This window comes from Kogia breviceps, chromosome X (genome assembly GCF_026419965.1).
Source record: "Kogia breviceps isolate mKogBre1 chromosome X, mKogBre1 haplotype 1, whole genome shotgun sequence".
NCBI classification, from domain to species: Eukaryota; Metazoa; Chordata; class Mammalia; order Artiodactyla; family Physeteridae; genus Kogia; species Kogia breviceps.
In genome coordinates, this window is record NC_081330.1 from 36541057 (window position 1) to 36559971 (window position 18915).

An 18915-nucleotide genomic window follows, 5' to 3' on the forward strand; every position below is an offset into this window, starting at 1 on the left:
AGCCAATGCCTGGCGAGGGGCTGAGGGACAGCTATTCTTAGGTCATACTCAGATCTTTTCTTAATGGATGCACAAATAAAACCATGGACAGAAATATGACCTGAGGGTTCCCACACCTCAAGACCACCCTTGGAGCCCACAGGAAGTCCCCTGCCTCTATACACACACATGCAAAAAGCCTCCCCTATAGCATAGAGAGTCCACATGGGAAATATCCTCCCTCCACCTCAAGGGGCCAATTGCCTCTATTAAGTGTGTTAGAGTAACTAGGTTTTGCACCTTGTGACATATATCATGGTCTCCTCCGTTAAACGGTGACACTCATGATGTCATAGCTGCAGGGGTGCTAGTGGCTAAAGAGACATGTACATCCAGTTTTAACCCCTATGAATAGGTCAGTAGAGGAAAAAAAATATGGCATAGAATGACATAAATAAGGAAAGAGGAAAGTATTTCAATATATTCCACAGGATCCGAACAGCCATGCCTAGAGGCCATGAGTTAAGGCCCACTTCTACTCCATGTCCAAATGGTGTCTGCACTAAAGCTATTATTTGTAATGCCTCATACTTTTTGACTGACAGTTGCCTTCAAAGTTTTACTCATAGCAAACCATCCTATATTTTCCTTTGCCGGGTATAGGGTATTATATTGATGGTATTCTTTTTCTAATGAACATGGGATTAAAATCATGTTGAGGATGAAGATTCTCAGTGTACTGAGGGGTAGATTTGAGACAGGACACCCAAGAACTAAGGCCTCTCTCTTCCTCTTGGGCTATTGTTGGGAGTACTGGTTCAGGGCTCTTACTCCGAAGAGCCCATGTGAAACGTGAAGTCCACAATGTGGCTCCTATAGCAAAATTTATTGTCATACCAGTAAGTGAGCTTGACAACACGGTCACTGAGGGTCGTGCTGGCCCAAGCAACAAAGATAGAGGAATAGGTATCACTGTTAAACTCCCAGGAAACAGCCTGATCCTCTGTGTAGGCCAGGATGTCCTTCAAGGGGCTGTCCGAGGCCTGATTAACACCTCCTTGATGTCATCATATTTGTTTGCTTTCTCCAGAATGCAGGTCAGATCTATGAGAGACATGTTAGGGGTAGAGACACAGAGGCCAATGAGATTCCCATTTAGCTCAGGAATGACCTTGCCCACAACCTTGGTGGTGTCAGTGCTTGTAGGGATGATGATTTGAGCAGCCCCATGGTCAACAGGCTGCGGTTTTCCAGAAGGACCATCCACATTTTTCAGTGTAGAATTAATGGTGTGATCATGAGTCTCTCCATGATCCCTACATTGTCAGGGGTAAACACCCTTGACCAGGGTACCTAGAAGTTCGTGGTACAGGAGGCAATGCTGGTAATATTTAGACAGTGATCATATTTCTCATGGTTCCCTTCCCTTACAAACATGAGGACATCTGCAGAAGGGAAAGAAATTATAAAACTCCAACCCTCAAGTGAGCTCCAGCCTTCTCCAAGAGTAGGAAGAGGCTAGTGGACTCCACAGCAAACACCAACCTGTTGGAGAAATGTGGTTATAGATATTTTGACTAACTAACATGTCCAAATTAACTTTCAAGGCTAAATGTTGATTAATTAATATATAGCTAATATGTTACCAAGTTCTAATGAAACAGAAGCAAACAGAAAGGGTTCAGCACCCCATGCATTTAGTAAGTTGTAAAAGAGCATGACTAGGTCAATTGAATCATTTCTCTGATACTGAGAAAATGGCATGGCTGCTATAACATCGTTGTATTTTTAGAGTCACCGTGAATAAGCTACTGATAAATCACACCTGACAACCCCACAACAAATCTATGATAACTAAACAAGCTTAACTTTCAAACCAATAAACAGAAGGATGGAAGAGGTGTCATTAAATGCAGCCTTCTTGGAGGCCAACGTTGGAGGCGATGGTAGTAACTTGAGAAGAGATGCATGCTCTGCTGGCCTTTTAGCTTTAGGGTTGACAACTGATGGCAGTGCTTAAGGTAAAGGAATACGTCAGCATTCTCCCAGGCCCCATATTAGAAGCATATCACTTAACATATGCCTTATCCACATAGCCTATCAATTACCTAATCTGTTCTTTCAAAACGTCTCCTGCCACTGTCCATCAACCTCTATACCCTCTTCCATCAGCCTAAGTGAAAGCTTTTCTCCATTCATGATTAATAATAGCTCTATATGAAATGCCCAAGTCATGCTAGACACTGATCCAAAGAGTTAGGAATACATTGAATCCTGTGTTAGAGATAGGATATTGGAATGATTATTCCGTTTCCCAAACGAGTGCCTCAGCATTTCCCAGAAGGAGAGAAAGTCAAATGTCTCTGCAGTGACCTGTGTATGTAAGAGATGACCTGGTTTCCTGGGCAGACAGATTACTATACAGTGACTCAATGTCTGACCAATAAGCTACCCTTTTTGATGGGGTCAGTCATTCCCTTTATCCCTAGGACTTGAGTTATCAGACAGTGTATCACTGAATTTACCAACAAAGAACTTGGAAAGAGTTTCTATAGCACTATGACTTCTGTCCAAGCTTACCTCAATTAGTCCTTACATTTAGTTGATCAAAAAATAAGTATTTATAAAGTACCTGAGGGCAAAGCATTCTGTTAGGTACAGTAGAGTGGCACGAAGTGTAAGATGTAGCCCCTATCTTGGGATAGTCTGTTGAGGAGGAAAACCTTATATGAGGCAGGCTGAGCAGCCTTCATGGAGTTATGAGGATTTGGCATGGAAAAGAATTGGAGAAACAGCGGGGAAGGAAGGCATTTAGGTCAGTCCAGAATTTTATTGTTTTTGGTCTGAAGCCTTCATAAGACTCACAGAATAAAGTACATATAATGTGCTCTTAAAAATAAACTATCAAGATCAAAACAGAAGTTAGAAGGCTTTTTTGAGTTTAAATTTAAGAAACATTTTCCAGTTGTTTTCATAAAAGGAATTGTCAGTCTAATAATACAGTTGGATGAATAGTAGTGTCTAAAATAGTTTTAGTTCTGATTATTAAATGATTGGCAGAAATAAAGAATCCAGTGGTTATGAAACTGCCTGGGTCAAAACTAAGCCACTTACATCTTCTAGCATTACTCTAAAGTTGACATTAGTTAAAATGATCACCCAACTCCCACCAAAATTTCCAGTATGTTTGCTGGTAACAAGAATCCATCAGCTCAAAGGAGTGATGGAACAATTTTTTTTTTTTTTTTCAGCACAGAAGAAGGTGCACTGGATTAGTGGAGCAGATAGAATCAGCCATCTCGAACGGCAACAGGTATAGTTTGGGAGCAGGATGTTACAAAGGCTTACTGATGCCCACACAAGGCAAGAGTGACCAGGGAAACAAGTCTATACTTTCCCCCCAGATATCCACCTGGCCTCTTCCTCTATAATAGCGTCTATATAATAATGTCTCTTTTAGACACTATTAATAATAGCCTGTAATATTAATAGTATCTACAATAGTTTTAGTGCTGATTTTTCAAGGATGTCACCTCCTCAGAGGGATCTTCCCTGGCTCTCCCTATATAAAGTCAGACCCTCTGTCACTGTCTATCTTCTCATCCTGTTTCATAATTATTTGAATATATGCTTATTGTCTCTTTCCCCAGTTAGAATGGACTCTTCAGGAAAGCAAGGACTTTCTTGCCTTGTTTACTGGTATATGTTCAGCTCCTAGAACAATGGGACCAATAAATATTTGTTGAATGGATGTCATAACATTTGAAAAAAGCTATATATCAATAAATCCCAAATAGGTGATTGGACATTATATTTTAAACCAGTGATCTCATATAGATGACTACTTGCTTTAGAAATGGTTTATGATGTGGGAAGGCATAAAGGCACAACTTCCTATACAGTCTCACTCAAGTTCCACCTTTTCCATGAAGTCTTCTCAGGCAACTCCATTTCTTTTTCTGACCTCTGAATGCGCGCAGCTTAATGTGTAACTGTCCTTTGTGTATAGACTTTATTTGTAAGTTCTTTAAGAATGAGGATGATATCCTATCTTTTTTACCCTATATTTTCTATCACGCCCAGCACAGCACAGGGAACGTAGTAGGCACTCAAACATTGCATGACTTGTTGATTGATTCCAGGTGGGGAAATTGGCAAGCATAAGCTGTGAGAAATGAGCTTTTTTTTCCTGTTTTTCTAAGACAACCCAATAATCAACTGGTGTTAAAGACATTACTCATAAATCCTAACAAATCATTTTAACTATAAAGGTAAATTTGATCCAGCAGTGTCCCTTGGGCACTCTTTGCACTTGCTGATGAATAACTTAGGGGCTTAAAAAATGAATTACAGGACCTAGCCTTTGGTGGGGAAAGTTGTCAAATGAACACATTAATTTTTTCATCTGCTTCTGCCCTGGGCTATGTGGATTACAGTGGGCTGGGCAGCCTGCAAAGATTGCTTCATGCCTTGCCCTTCCCAGATTTCTCCTTCTAATCAGTGAATGTTGCATTCTTTCTGGAATATGAAGATATTAGAATTCAAGCTGATTTCTGGAGGCAGTATATTCTCCAGCCCTGGCCTTCGGTCAAGAACATACTGGTGTGTGCTAGGATTTTGTTTCCCCAATTTCAGTGACTTTTGGGAGTTCCAAAACCCAGCAAGAGACTGCTTCATTCTAATTCATCCTAGAGTATTCTAATACAAACTGGGAAGTGAGGTGTTTCCTAAATTCTTCTGATGACTGTTGGCTCCCATGGTACTGTGTGCCAAGCCTACATATTCCTACTCAGAAGGTATACTTATACATCTTGGGATGTAGAGGGTTTCCTTCTCAGGGAAGGTGGCCTGCTAGTAGCACTGGTCAGTCATGTGGATTTTCAGTGCTGTAACTGACCTAAAGTAGAATCCAGGCTCATTGTCATACTGTTTAAGATGTTCTCTGTTTGCTCATTTCATTTTAAAATGCACCTGAATCTATTAGCCTCTGCAATATTCTCTGCTGAATTGAGTTGAGATATGGATTTCCCTTAGGTCAGCCTGCTTTTAATTGCAAAGTTTCTTACAGCTGATGATAGGGACCAGAAGCAGCATTCCTACCAGGGTGTTATCTGTCTTCAAGGCCAGTAACTCCTAACATTTTTGGAGTAGCAGCAGTCTGTTTGATTTTGCTTTTTAAAAATTAATTTTTTTTAATTATTAAAAAAATTGGGAGGGGGAAGGGTAAGCTGTGATGAAATGAGAGAGTGGCATGGACATATATACACTATCAAATTTAAAATAGATATCTATTGGGAAGCAGCCGCATAGCACAGGGAGATCAGCTCTGTGCTTTGTGACCACCTAGAAGGGTGGGATAGGGAGGGTGGGAGGGAGGGAGACGCAAGAGGGTAGAGATATGGGAACATATGTATATGTATAACTGACTCACATTGTTGTAAAGCAGACACTAACACACCATTGCAAAGCAATTATACTCCAATAAAGATGTTTAAAAAAACTAACATACAATATTATATTCGTTTTAGGTGTACAACATAGTGATTCAATATTTTTATACATTCTGAAATGATCACAACAATAAGTCAAGTTACCATCCATCACCATACAAAGTTGTTGCAATGTTATTGACTATATTCCCTGTGCTGTAACTTACATCCTCATGGCTTATTAATTGTATGAATGGAAGTTCTTACCTCTTAATCCCCTTCACCTACTTCATCTGTCCCCCTACCCCACTCCCCAGTTGGCAACCACTGGTTTGTTCTCTGTATCTATGAGTCTTTTTCTGTTTGTTTTGTTTTGTAGATTTCACATATAAGTGAAATCATATGGTATTTGTTTTTCTCTGTCTGACTTATTTTACTAGAACAATACACTCCAGGTCCATGCTACAAAGGTCAAAATTTCATTCATTTTTATGGCCAAGTAATATTCCACTCTGTGTGTGTTTGTGTGTGTGTGTGTGTGTGTGCGTGTGTGTGCGCACATCACAATTTCTTTATCCATTCATCCATTGATGAAAACTGATTTTGCAACACTTCTGCTTCCTTTGTCTTCTCTTGGGAAGAGCCAACTTTTGGCGGACAACATTAATGACAGTGGAAGAAGTAGTGGACAAGAAGAGGAATACTAGTTGTGAAGTCAGTAGGCCCAGGGTCTAATTCTGAGGCTTAACAATGGTTCTTCAACTGAGTTGTGACCTGAGAAAATCACTTGCCTCATTTGGGCCTCAGCTTCATTTGTGAAATGAGGGGGTAGGACTAACTTGATTAATGTTTCCTAAATCTTCCTGCATCTTAGACTCACTGGGCAGAAGTACCAATGAGAATTAAAAATACTAAGTCTAGGGATGTACCCACCCCTTACCTACTGAATTAGAGTATATCGTGGTGAGTATCTATAGTTTTTTAAAGCATCACCAGTAAGTCAGATATATGTATACATGGTTAAGACTAAATCAGGGTTTCTCAAACTTTAATATGCTTACAAAATCACTTGGGGGAAGTTATTAAAATACCTGCCCTTTATGATTCAGTAGGTCTGGGTTGAGGCCTGAGATTCTGCTTATCTGACAAGTTCCAAAGTGATGCCCATGCTGAACTTTGAGTAGCAAGAGGCTAGAACTTTGATGGTTCTCATCTGGGGACAACTTTGTCCCCCTCACAAAGTAGTGCTGCCAGATAAAGTACATTTTCTAAATCTGGCAATCCTATCCCCAGGAGACGTATGGCAATGTCCAAAGACAATTTTGGTTGTCACAACTGGGGATGGGCGTTGCTACTGAGATCTAATGGGCAGAGGCCAAGGATGCTGCTCAGCATCCTACAAGGCACAGGACAGACTCACCCTCCAAGCAAAGAATATCGGCCTAAAACATCAATAGTGTCAAGGTTGAGAACCCTGGTCTAGATGATCTAATTTAAGTTTTCTTCAAATTTTTACATTACTGCATATGATTCTGGTATATAATTATAATAACATCATATATTTTGATCAGTGATCAATGGTTGCTATATCAGAATTTTCTTCCCTAGACATATACCTTATCACAACAGGAAATTTTCTAATAAACTTTTTCGGAACTTTCCAACAAACCTTTTATGTTTTATTTCTCCAGGAATAACAACTGAGCACTGAGAATAGGAGAAATGTTGAGTGTCAGAGCCTGAAAGGCCTTTCGTAATCAACTCACTCAAACCCTCTTAACCCACAGATGGAGAAATAAAGGCCCACAGAAGGGAAGTGTCCAGCCCAAGCTGTGTTGTTTTAAGGAAATTCTCTACATATCTGAGGCTGTTAGGGTAATTAATTGTTTATAAAATGTCAATAGTACTACTTGCTTTTAATTGGCACACATTCTCAAAATAAACTGGATAAGGAGATACATTTTCCTCTCTTTTGAAGATCACCACCTCCCCACCCCACCTCTGGCTTCTATTTCTATCCACACATTGAGAGTGATTTTTCTAGATAGCTAAAGTTACCTCATTCACTGAATACACTCATTCTGATATGACAGGCTTTGGAAGAATTTGCTTTGGCTTGTAGTGGTAATGATAATAAATATTTATGGGGGATTTACAATTGTTGGGCATTGTTATAAGGGCTTTACATGGGCTAACTAATCTTACCGACCCTTACTTCAGAGATGAGGAAACTGAGGAACAGAAAAGTTAAGTCACCTGCCCAAGGCTACACAAATAGTAAGTGGTAGAGTCAGGACTTAAGCCTGACAGTTGGATTCTACCTGTATATATATATATATATATATATATATATATATATATATATATATATATATATATATTTTTTTTTTTTTTTTTTTTTTTTTGCGGTATGCGGGCCTCTCACTGCTGTGGCCTCTCCCGTTGTGGAGCACAGGCTCCGGACGTGCAGGCTCAGCGGCCATGGCTCACGGGCCCAGCCACTCTGCAGCATGTGGGATCTTCCCGGACCAGGGCACGAACCCGTGTCCCCTGCATTGGCAGGCAGACTCTCAACTACTGTGCCACCAGGGAAGCCCTGACATTTGTATTCTAGAGTCCATGCTATTGGCCATCAAACCAGACTGCCTCTCAGAGCTTGCAGTTTTACTAAGAGCTAGGAGTTCCTTGAAGGAAGGGAGCATGCCATTTGTCTGCATATCCCCTGAGATTAACACAATAATTGGCACATATTAGGAGCTCATTATTTGTAGGTTGCATGAGTGAATGCCAAGATTTGGTGCTTTCAGCAAAGAAACCCGCAGGCAGGTGAAATGATTTTTTGCTTATTTCCCTTTCCACAGATGTGAGCAAGAGTTTGCACAGGACTGGACTGCCCACTCAGCTGCCTGAATAATTAGAAATTTTTTATGAGGCAAATGGCCTTTATGTCGGGGAGGTACAGTGAAGACAGATCTGCAAGGAGCTATTCATCTGTCCTAGGTAAAAGGTTAGCAGGTAGGAACACTCCAAAGCAAGGCCAAGGGGTTCAGCCTGGGTTCTCCACCTGGAGGGCTGATGCCTCCATCTCCCACTGCCTTTGATGCCATTTCTAGGCTGGCAGCTGCCAAACCCAGACTTGAGCAAATGAGCCTATAAACACAGCGAGGAAGATCCCTTTCTTCAAGAAGCGCTGTGACAAGAGTTTGGTTAGGACTCAGCTCAGATGTTCCTCCCTCCCTTTATGGAGGCAGATCTTATGGAAAGATCATGAACTTTGAAATCCAAAGGACCTGGAGTCTCACTCTGGTTCTGTTACTTTCTACCTGAGTAACTTGACCTCTATTAGCCTCAGTTTTCTTGTACTGCATGGAATTTGGGGGAAGACTCCAAGTTAACTTCCTTATCACATGGAAGGCTTTCAACAAACGTTAGCTCTCTCTCCTCCAGCAGATCCAGGACTCTTCCTTGTTCTGAGTCTTGTGGAAATAGTATGATTCTCCAGGCTGCAGGCAATCTGCACATAGTTGTTCATTGCTCTTTATTCCCTTTCCTCCTTCCTTACAGCAGTAGAATTGCAAACTGATATCTTCAAGTTGACCCTGTGATGTTGAAACCCAGGAAAATCCTCAAGAGTCAAAGAATCCCAAGGATAACAATGGTCAGCTAACTGCTGAAATGTGGCATCATGGTGAGTTGGTAGAAAAAGTAATTGTATAAATCAAAATGGTTGGAGTGACCTTAAATGTCCTTGGAGGAACTTTCTGCAGACATGTTGGTATTCTGTACAAAAGGATTTGCTACCTCAAGGTAGTCACTGGGACTACCTTGGCAACTGGGAAATGGAAGAGCAAAGAGGAAGGCCTCAGTAATAGAATTCTACATCCAGAGGTAAATTATATCTCAAGAACTCAGTCATTTTGAACCAATATTGTTTTTTCAGACAGAAAATGTACCACCAGGAGGTAGAAGCTTTTTCTTATATGAATACAGAAAAGCTACCCCAGCCAGGCTTTCCTCTTACACATGGATAGAATTTCAACTTGTTCACAGATGATCCTGTGTCAAGCATTTGCTATCAATAATTTTTTAAAGCCAAGATTTCTTGTCTGCATGTGAGTTCAATTTGTATATACTTCTGTGATCTGGAAAAAGAACTATAGACTTTGGGCTATAATAGGAAAGCTAGGAGCAATAACCAGAAGATCAGGGTCTTCACAACTTAGTAAGAACATATTCAATCTTTACAGGGACAGTTACAAGAGGAAACCCTTAAGAAACACTTGACTTGTGGCTTATAAGAACACACTTGTCCTGAGCTTTTGGCTCAGATCTGCCACTAACTAGCTTGGAGACTTTGGGAAATTCACTTTCCTGGGACTCAGTTTCCAAAGTTGTTACAGGAGGGGACTACAGTAGACAATATTCTTCTAACACTCATACTTGAAGATTCTATGGGAGTGCCAGAGATAGAACTGGATGTTGACTGTAGACTTTCTGTTCTTCCAGTACTATCAATATGTCACTGACCAAATTTAAGGGAAGGAGTATGGGGGAGGGAGAGGCAGAGAGCAAGGCCTGTATGCTGAGACTATACCATGTGTTTTGTATTTGCCTAGATTTACACGTGGCCTAAAGCCTGTTTGTTCTGTGCCTATATTGTTTCAACTTCCCTCCATTTCATTGGTTCTATAAATTGGCTTTAACCCAATTCTCTCTGTTTTGGTCATTAAATTTCAAATTGGTTCCTGGCTTTGTGTACGATCCTCTTCTTTCTTTAACAATAGAATCGATCTCACTCCCCAAAATGATGGTTGGAAACTTGAAAGCAGGCTAGTTACTATTCCTTCATTGTATTCAGTTTCCTACCATTTACCTTCCTTTGGATTTTCTCTTTACAGCAGTGTCCAGCATCTTGGGCCTCAAATTCCTCTCTGATGGGCTGAGACCTCTTATGTTTGAGGAGGCTGGGTAATCCACTGCCCCTTGGGAATATGTTGTTAGGACAGCCACAGCAAACAAACCTAAAATGAGAAATTGAACCAAAGCAGTCTAGTCCTAGCCCAGTGAAGCTCTTTAGTTGGTAAAAGGCTCTTGACACTTGCCAAGAGCTGAAAGGGTCCCACCTTACCTGACCATAGAAGGGAGCTGTATCTGACGCAATGACAGTTAATCCTGCCCAGAGATGTGCGGGTAAATGCTTAACAACTGGCTCTGTGGGGGGAAAACCCCCCCGATTTGTTGTGTTTGCCAATTTCCATGGTGAAAATACTCCCACCATGATTGATTGCAAGCTAACAGCATGACATCACTAAATGTGGAATTGGAAAGTGACAAACACAAATGGCCCTTAAGGGTGATGCAAGTACACTCCAGCATACCACCCTCCACCCAACTGCATCTATGATAGGCCCTCACAGCCCAAAGCTGCCAGACCTGGGTTCTCTGGCAAGGATTGGGGAGGAGAGAGAGAGTGGTGCTTATACATTGTCCTGCCTCTCCAACCTGCTCCTTGGGAAAGAAGCATTAGAACTGAGTGTAAAACATCATATACTTTAAAATCTCCAGGAGGAAAACTCAGTCATATCATGTTCCTCCCAACATGTTTTTTTTTTTTTTTCCATACAATTTAGCTCAGGGTAAGTTTCATTCCTGGCCCCAAAAACCTTTTAAAGAAGACTCCCTTCCTGTTTAAGTCTCTAGAAAGGAACCTGTGACATATCCAGATAATGGAGACTCCTTTCTTAGTGCCTAAAGAGCTCGGAAACATGTGGTTCGACAGAAATACCTAAACTCTGATTGTATCAAGAGACCAATCATCAAATTGATTGTCTCACAGTTAATCTGATACACTTTGGTTACCCCAAACCTGGGTTGATCATTTGATGGATATTATCAGATTTATTTATGTGTGACTATCCAACCACTTGCTTAGTAAAGGACCCCAAATGGTTTCTCAAACCTGTCTTATATATAACAGCTAACACTTACTGAGTGCTTGCTCTGTGTCAAGCTTTGCTCTACAGGTTTCATATGTAATATATAATGCCCCCAACAACCTTCTGAAGGAGGTACTACTATTATCACATTTTATAGATGAAGAAACTGAGACACAGAGAGGTGAAGGATCTTGCCCAAGGTCACACAGCTGATAAGTGGTAGAGCTAGGATTCAAACCTTGGCAAGCTCAAGAGTCCTTTTATTTGGCCACTATACTAATGTAATCTTACCATAGGGACAGAGTTTAATTAAAACATTAAAACTCTCCTAAGCTTGAAGTCAGGAAAGATGAGTTCTGATTCTGGCTCTGGCACTGGCTTGTGAGACCAAGGGAAATTTCCTCTATTTCTGCATGCCTATGCTATGCAAATGTCAAGAGAATTCGATTGAAAATGCTGGAGCCATGAGCAAGCTTTTCAAAAGGAAGTTGTAGGGATCTAAGTTGTTACTGTTTCTCAGTGTCTTTCAAAGATCTCATGAAAAAGATTTGCTTTTGCTGGCTATATGTTTTGCAGTTTGACCCCCATTGTTCTCCTTTCAGTCTCTTCAGGAGAAAAATACTTAGAAGTTAGACTTGAAAAAAGTCCAGGAGAGCAGTCAACTCCTTGCTTGTTCAGGCAGGATTGCTCTCCGTTGACACATCCCGTGTGTTTTGTTTTAGCGTTTCCAATCTTCTTCCCCTGAATACTTTGCTAGGAATTTTCTCCAAATCTTTTCTTTCTTCTGAAGAGTCTATATGTTATATGGCTTGTCATCTTCCAACTTCAGGCCAGACAGAACTGTGAAGCACTGAGGAACTATTTTTTTCAAGGCTGTACCCATGCCCATTCCTTAGCACCATCACCACGGTTTCAGGTGCTAAAATTTATACGTACCATGAAGAAAGAAAAGGCTCTAGGTCTCAGGAAACACTATAATTTGGGCTGTGCTGGGGGGAAAGGAAGCCCCTAGTAACTGGGGCTGTATGTGGTTATTATTGCACAAAGTAGGGAGTGGTGACAGGAAATCCACACTGTGGCACAAACACCAATGCTAGTAGGAGGCTCAAGGAGAAAGTCAATAGTCTATAGCACTTCCTATTCTCCTCCCCTGCTAGAAAGATTCATGGCTCCATGAAAGATCTGAAGTAGGGTCCCTACATAAGTTATCATCCAAATCAGGACATTCTTTAGAGTGCTCTTTGCTGAATCAAGTCAATAGGAGTAAACTGGACTGTCTTGGGCAAACTAGGAAAGCTAGTTTCCCTATCCTGGAGATAAAGCTCTCTAAAACTTGATGGTGTGGATTCACAGTTGAAGGCCCTACTCTAGGCCCATGTTGGACATCACAGAGTGCCCACAGTTGCCCAGGACAGTACAAGGAGATGAGACAGCTCCCTGGGCCATGCATCCGACCAGGGCATCAGCTGGGGGTTTTGTGTTCGTGTTTGACAGTGTCTTCTCAGATGAAATTGCCACGCTGATTGCAAAAAAGAAGAACGATTAGCACATTAATTAATTAGAATCTTGTTTTTAATTCTACTGTGAAGAGTAATCTTTTGTTAACTTGAATGAGATCCTAAGCTTACCCTAAGCTTAATTATAGTGTTATTATTTTAAAATATTGGCTGGCCCTGGACAAAGATGCTGGAGTGTTTAAATTTAAGTACTCCAGAGGTAATTTAAACACATGATAATTTACTGACGGGTACTAATGACCCAAAGGAATTCCACATTGTTTAGTTCAAACAAATGATTACAATGATAACAGACCCTGAAGTATGCTAATCACATTCTTTGCCAGGGAGCCCGAGTACCTGTAAATGGATGTGTGTCTGTTTGTGGTTGCCTCTGAGCTGTCACGAGAGGCTGCAGCATAAGGGTGTTGGAGACTTGCAGCCTTTCAGGTAGCATGACCTTGTTTGAGTTCCTGCTCTACTATAAGCCGCACTAACTGCCTGACTCTTGGCAAGTTACCATCTCCTCTAAGTTTTAGTTCCTCAATTGTAAAATGAGATTAATAATAACCCTCTCAGAGGAGTGTTTGTGAGGATTAATGAGCCAACATATATAAAGTGCCAGGGACATAGTAGACTCCTGATAAATGGTAGCTATTCCATTTTACATAGGTATCTTATATGCAGTGTGTATTCTTGTGTATATCTCCACGTTTATATTTTCCAGGTGTCCGTATCTGACTTTGTATCCATGTACTTACCTGGGTATATAGATGTATATTTCGGTATTTGGTGAAATGTATCTCTCTCTGTATCTGTATGAGTGCAGTAGTCTTGGTATGCAGCTGTATCTATGCATATACTGAGTGAGAGTCTATGTGTGTATGAAGGAGATATGCCAAAGCTGCATGAATGAATGTATATCGCTGTGCTTTCTGTAGTTCATGATCTCAAACTAGGCTGTGAAGACCACCTTAAGCATGACTCTTCCATTTCCAGCAATAACTTAAATTCTTTGGCCTTGATTTCATCCTTGTTTAGGTGGTCCAGGTAGTGGAGGTGGTTTGGTTGATTCCTTCTTTTATGGATTTGCGAGTATGCATGTGTGTTAGAACCAATAGCTCCTTAGCCACAATTAGCTGCTTCCTTTCTCCTGCTTCCTTTCTTCTTTTCTTGCTCCTTCCTCCCCTTTCCTTCATTGTCTGCAACCTTACTGACTTTTCACCACACTAACATCAGGGGGGAGGAACACCTGAAGCAGGTGGGATGGCAGTCCTTGACTCTGAAACAAACTGTGAACTCATTCAGTGGGAGCTCAAATTTGGGCCCCTGTGTATTGGAGAAGCAGATTAGCATATAGAAGGAAGAATGTAAAAGTTGGAGAATCACCAGAGACAAACTGAGAGGCAGGTGCTTACCTTTGTGGTTTGATCTTAGAATAACCATGAAGCCCTCTCCACCGAGAAGTTATTCTCACACTGGCCAGTCATAGAATCTGAAAGTCCACCATTAGGTCCTGTGTCTGGTGGGGCTTTTCCCTGTGCTGCAGACACAGCTTTGCAGCCAGCTTTGTGACATCCCTGTAATGTTAAAGAGTGCCAAGCCTCCGTCCCACTGGGTGAACCTATATTCTCAAGTTCCAAAGAGTCTTGGGAACCTCCAGGACTATTCTGCTGAAACTTAAATTGTCACTGATAGGAGGGAGGCATTAAGGACAAACAATAGTTGCCTTCCCCCTGCTGCCTTTCCCTAATTTCAAGTCAAAAGCCCATTATCAGGCATTGACCACATGAAGTCCTTAGGTTGGATGTGGGGACCAGATACATAAAGATCATCTCTTTCCTCTCTCTCTCCTCTCCATCTTGCCGTCTTTACGCTAAGCCCTCCTCATTGCTGCTAGGAGCAAAGCAGATCAGATAGACCAACGATAAACTGTGTTGGTTATCCTTTCCCACGAGTTTTGGCATTTTAAAAGAGGGCCTGGGGACAGATTCATGAGTTTCTCCCCACACTTAAGCAGTGCCCCTACGTTCTGAAATTAATCTTCTCTCTGACAATGGCTGGAGCCAATCTCCCATTCTGTCCACAGTGGAGACCATCTATTTGGTAGAGAGGAAGCATTCTGATTAAATTAACTTGATTTAAGATGTGAATGATATCTGGCTTAATGTGTTTATTTCCCAAAATAAATATACATTTCGAAGGGGAACTTGTTAAAAATAAATAACTCTCAAATGGTAGGCGTTAAACAGCAATATGGGACCCTTCAGGCTTTCTGGGCCTCTCAAGATATAGCATATAAGTAATTAATGTTTTCTTCCCAATTCTCATAATATGCTGATATTCACCCAGTTCTTCTGGTGCTTACTTTTGTTTTCAACAAGCCTCACAACCATGCTGTGATGATGCAAGATGCCATAGGCATTCCCTTGACATGAGGGCTGCTAGGCTCCATTGAAGGGCATGAATCACCCTGGAGGTGTAGTGGAGTAGGGGTTGCAAGAAATCACCTCTACCTCTCTTCCCTGTCTTCTTCTCCTCTAACTTCTACTTTCTCAGTAAGCAGTTTAATGACCTAATTTTACTTGGTGGTCTACAAAGTAGACTTCTCATTGAACTACTTTGCTACTCTCTATTTAATGTATATGACAGAGAAAAAAAACAATGATTAATATGTGAGTCTTAGCTTCACCTATATTGTTAGATGTCATATATTATTAATTTTTACTGTGTTCTCCTACCTTCATCAAGATCATTAGTAAATATTAGTAAATGTTACTGCATTCTAATTCACATATATGCATTTAAATTTTGCATTTGTATTTCACAACAGGGACCTAGCCTCTGTCAACACTTTTATACCCTAATATCTGTAACCAAAACCTAGGATTTTACTTAAGCTACTAAATTATTGCATTGTACAATAGCATTATGGGTAGAATTCTGAGTTTCAGATTTATGAGCTATTCGTTTGTGCAGCAGACATTGCTCTCTGTTCAATCTTTGGCCAGAACAAATTCTACCAATGTAAAGAAAAGGTAAATGTACTTTAGTATAGGTGAGGCAATGAGGGCTAAGTACATGATCAGAGAAGGGAGAATAGTTGTGTGTATTTCATGTCCAGGCTGAACCAAAAAACCTGTCTGTTGGCCAATCTATCTTAGAAGACTAGAGGATTGATGGGATTTCAGAAGCTGTTTAAATGATGGGAAAGACCATTTGACTGCCTGAAGGAAAAGTATTCCAGGGAGAATATATTGCTTTGGAAAAAGTTCAGAGGTGGGAGTGAGATGTGCCTGCAGGGAACCTGAAACAGGTGTGCCTTCACACATGAGGTGTAACCATAAAGTGATGAATGTGACTGCTTTGGATACAAACATACCAGTACTTTACATCCCCTCAGTGCTGTCCTCTTCAAAGCAGACATCTTGAGAGTCTAGATTCTTAATGAAGCCCAAGGTACCTTTGAATATTCTCTTCTGGTCTAGCCTTCAGAGCCAAACGTGCAAACTGCACCCATTCCTTTAAGAGAGAAAGTGGAAATAACTAGCTGCAATGTAAGAGGGATCTGAAGACTGGAATATGACTCATGGCTTCCTAGCCACCACCTTTAATGATCACTTGGTAAGCTGGAGAGGTGACCACCTATACCAGTATAGTAAACGGAGCCATCTTAATTAAAAATGGAGAGACCCATATGGCCTCTGGGATCTTCTCCCAGGTATAACACCCTCTTTTCATTTTGATGTTTATCTTGAGTTGATGGTATATCATCCTGCCAAAGTTTGCTTGCTTGCAAATGGAGTTAGATGAAACTCTTCTACACTTTCTACCCTTTGTGAAATAGACTCCATGTGACCAAATGAATTCCATCTAGGTCTTAAGGGATAAAGACAAAAGCAAGAGAGCTGTATGATACAAAACTGAATAGATAGAGATCATTGGGTAGTCCAAGATGTCTGATGATTGTTATCCTGGAAGCCCATTCAAAGAGTTTGATAGGCAGGGGGGAAAGTTTGGGGAAGATAAATTGGGAGACTGGGATTGACAAATACACATTACTATATATAAAATAGATAACTAATAAGGACCTACTGTATAGCATAGGGAACTCTTCTCAATACTCTGTAATGACCTATATGGGAAAAGAATCTACAAAAAAGTGGCTATATGTACATGTATAACTGATACACTTTGCTGTATAGCAGAAACTAACACAACATTATAAGTCAACTATACTCCAATAGAAATTTTAAAAAAACAAACAAAGAGCTTGGGAGGGTATATGAGGTTTGTTCTATCAGAGGCTTCACAGAGATTGACAAGCATGAAAACAAACAACTGTCATTTAGATTTAACAATAAAAAAATGTATGGGAAAATTACACATAGTTTGGGATGGAGCTTAGGGTTGGGATCAGGGGTCTCAAATGACAGTGGACAGGGTCCAGATAAATGCTGGGGCTTGTGAATTTCACAATGTGAGTATAAACAGTGCTGCTACAAGAAGTTGATGTTAAAAGGGGGAAAAGAGATGCAGTTAAGTGTGTCAATGTGTCAAATATTAGATTCTGTTACTGAAAAAGTAAGGATGAAGGATGACCCATAATGTGTATTAAGCATCTATTTTGTTCCAGGTTCTTTAAATATATTGCTTCAGAACAAGCCTGTGAACTAGAGATTATGGTACCCATTTTAGTGATGAGGAAACTGAGGCTCAGAGAGGTAAAGTAACTTGCCCAAAGATACATAGCTAGTAGTTGACAGAGCTAGGATTGAACACAGATTTCACTGACTCCAGTGAAAGTTCATGCTTTTCATTAGTGTATTAAGTTACTCTTTAAGGATGGATGCAGCTGATTGTGCACACATAGAAGAAAGAGCTAGAAGAAGAGTGTTTTTTAATAAAAGGCTAACAGTCTGAAGGACAAAGACTTAAGAATGTGGGCAGCAGTGGGATCCTAGGTTGGTGCTGCCAATGACAGGGAATGTAGGAGGAAGAATTAAGTAGTGTTTTGAACAGAGATTGTAAACTGGTGGCCCATGGGCTAGATCCAGCCAGCACACATGTTTTGTTTGACCTGCACAGTGTTTTCTAAAATATCAAATTTATTGCCAGTATTTAAAAAGAAATTTTTCACATAAAATTTCCACTTTCCATCTTCTTTTAAAAAAATATCTGGCAACATGGGATCTTCAGTCCTGCATGGCAAAGTCAGCTGGGGCCAGGTTACACGTTATACTGGTACTTGCTTTCCAGTTTCCCAAAGCTTTCAGCACATCCTACACTTGGGCAGCTTTACTCATCGGATTACCTGCTGAGCCCCTGTAAACCTTTTCATTTAAGACTGATAGTTTAGATGGTCGCCCTGGATGGCTCCCTGTTTTCTTTGAAGAAGATACCATCTTGTGGAAGAGATATCAATGAAAGTAGGGCAAGATATTTTCATGAGGTGATTCAAGGTGCTGAAATGTCTGATTTGATTAATGTCTGAGAGGAGCTAGAACCATTGTGGTGTCAGCCATCAGCTTAGCTGGAGGTTGGTATGTTCTTCTTTAGTTGTTCAGTCATTTGGGTAGAGGAATGGGGGTGCTATATTTTTTTCTTGTTTGTTTGTTTACAGTTCCAGGTTGAATTGTAAACAGTTTTTAGTTGGCAAGCAGAGAGGACAGTGAAGAGGTCCAGTGTCTTGGGTAAGCTTGACCTCAAGATACCAAAAGTAGGGCCTGTTATCTATTGCAAAAAATCATTGGTGGCCAGAGTGTCCCTGAAAAGGAGGCAGCAGCCTAAAAGCAATAAATAGCAGGAGGCAGATTGTCTAACTATGTTAGGTGTTGGGAAGAAATGTGGGAAATAAAACAGTGATCCAGGAAAACTCTAGTTTATTTTTTAAGTGAATTTACTAAGGGACTTGTATATATATATATATATGTATGTATATGATTCAGCCTTATAAAAGAAGGAAATCCTGCCACATGTGACAACGTGAATGAACCTGGAGGACATTAGGCTAAATGAAATAAACCAGTCATAGAAGGACAAATACTGAATGATTCCACTTATATGAGGTATATA

The 18915-nt window shown here is 40.6% G+C and overlaps 1 pseudogene; it reads right to left on the bottom strand.

The window, feature by feature from the left end:
- Positions 1-806: 806 nt before the first annotated feature.
- LOC131748053 (glyceraldehyde-3-phosphate dehydrogenase pseudogene) lies at positions 807-18245 on the bottom strand (annotated as a pseudogene).
- Between the last annotated feature and the right edge of the window lie 670 nt (positions 18246-18915).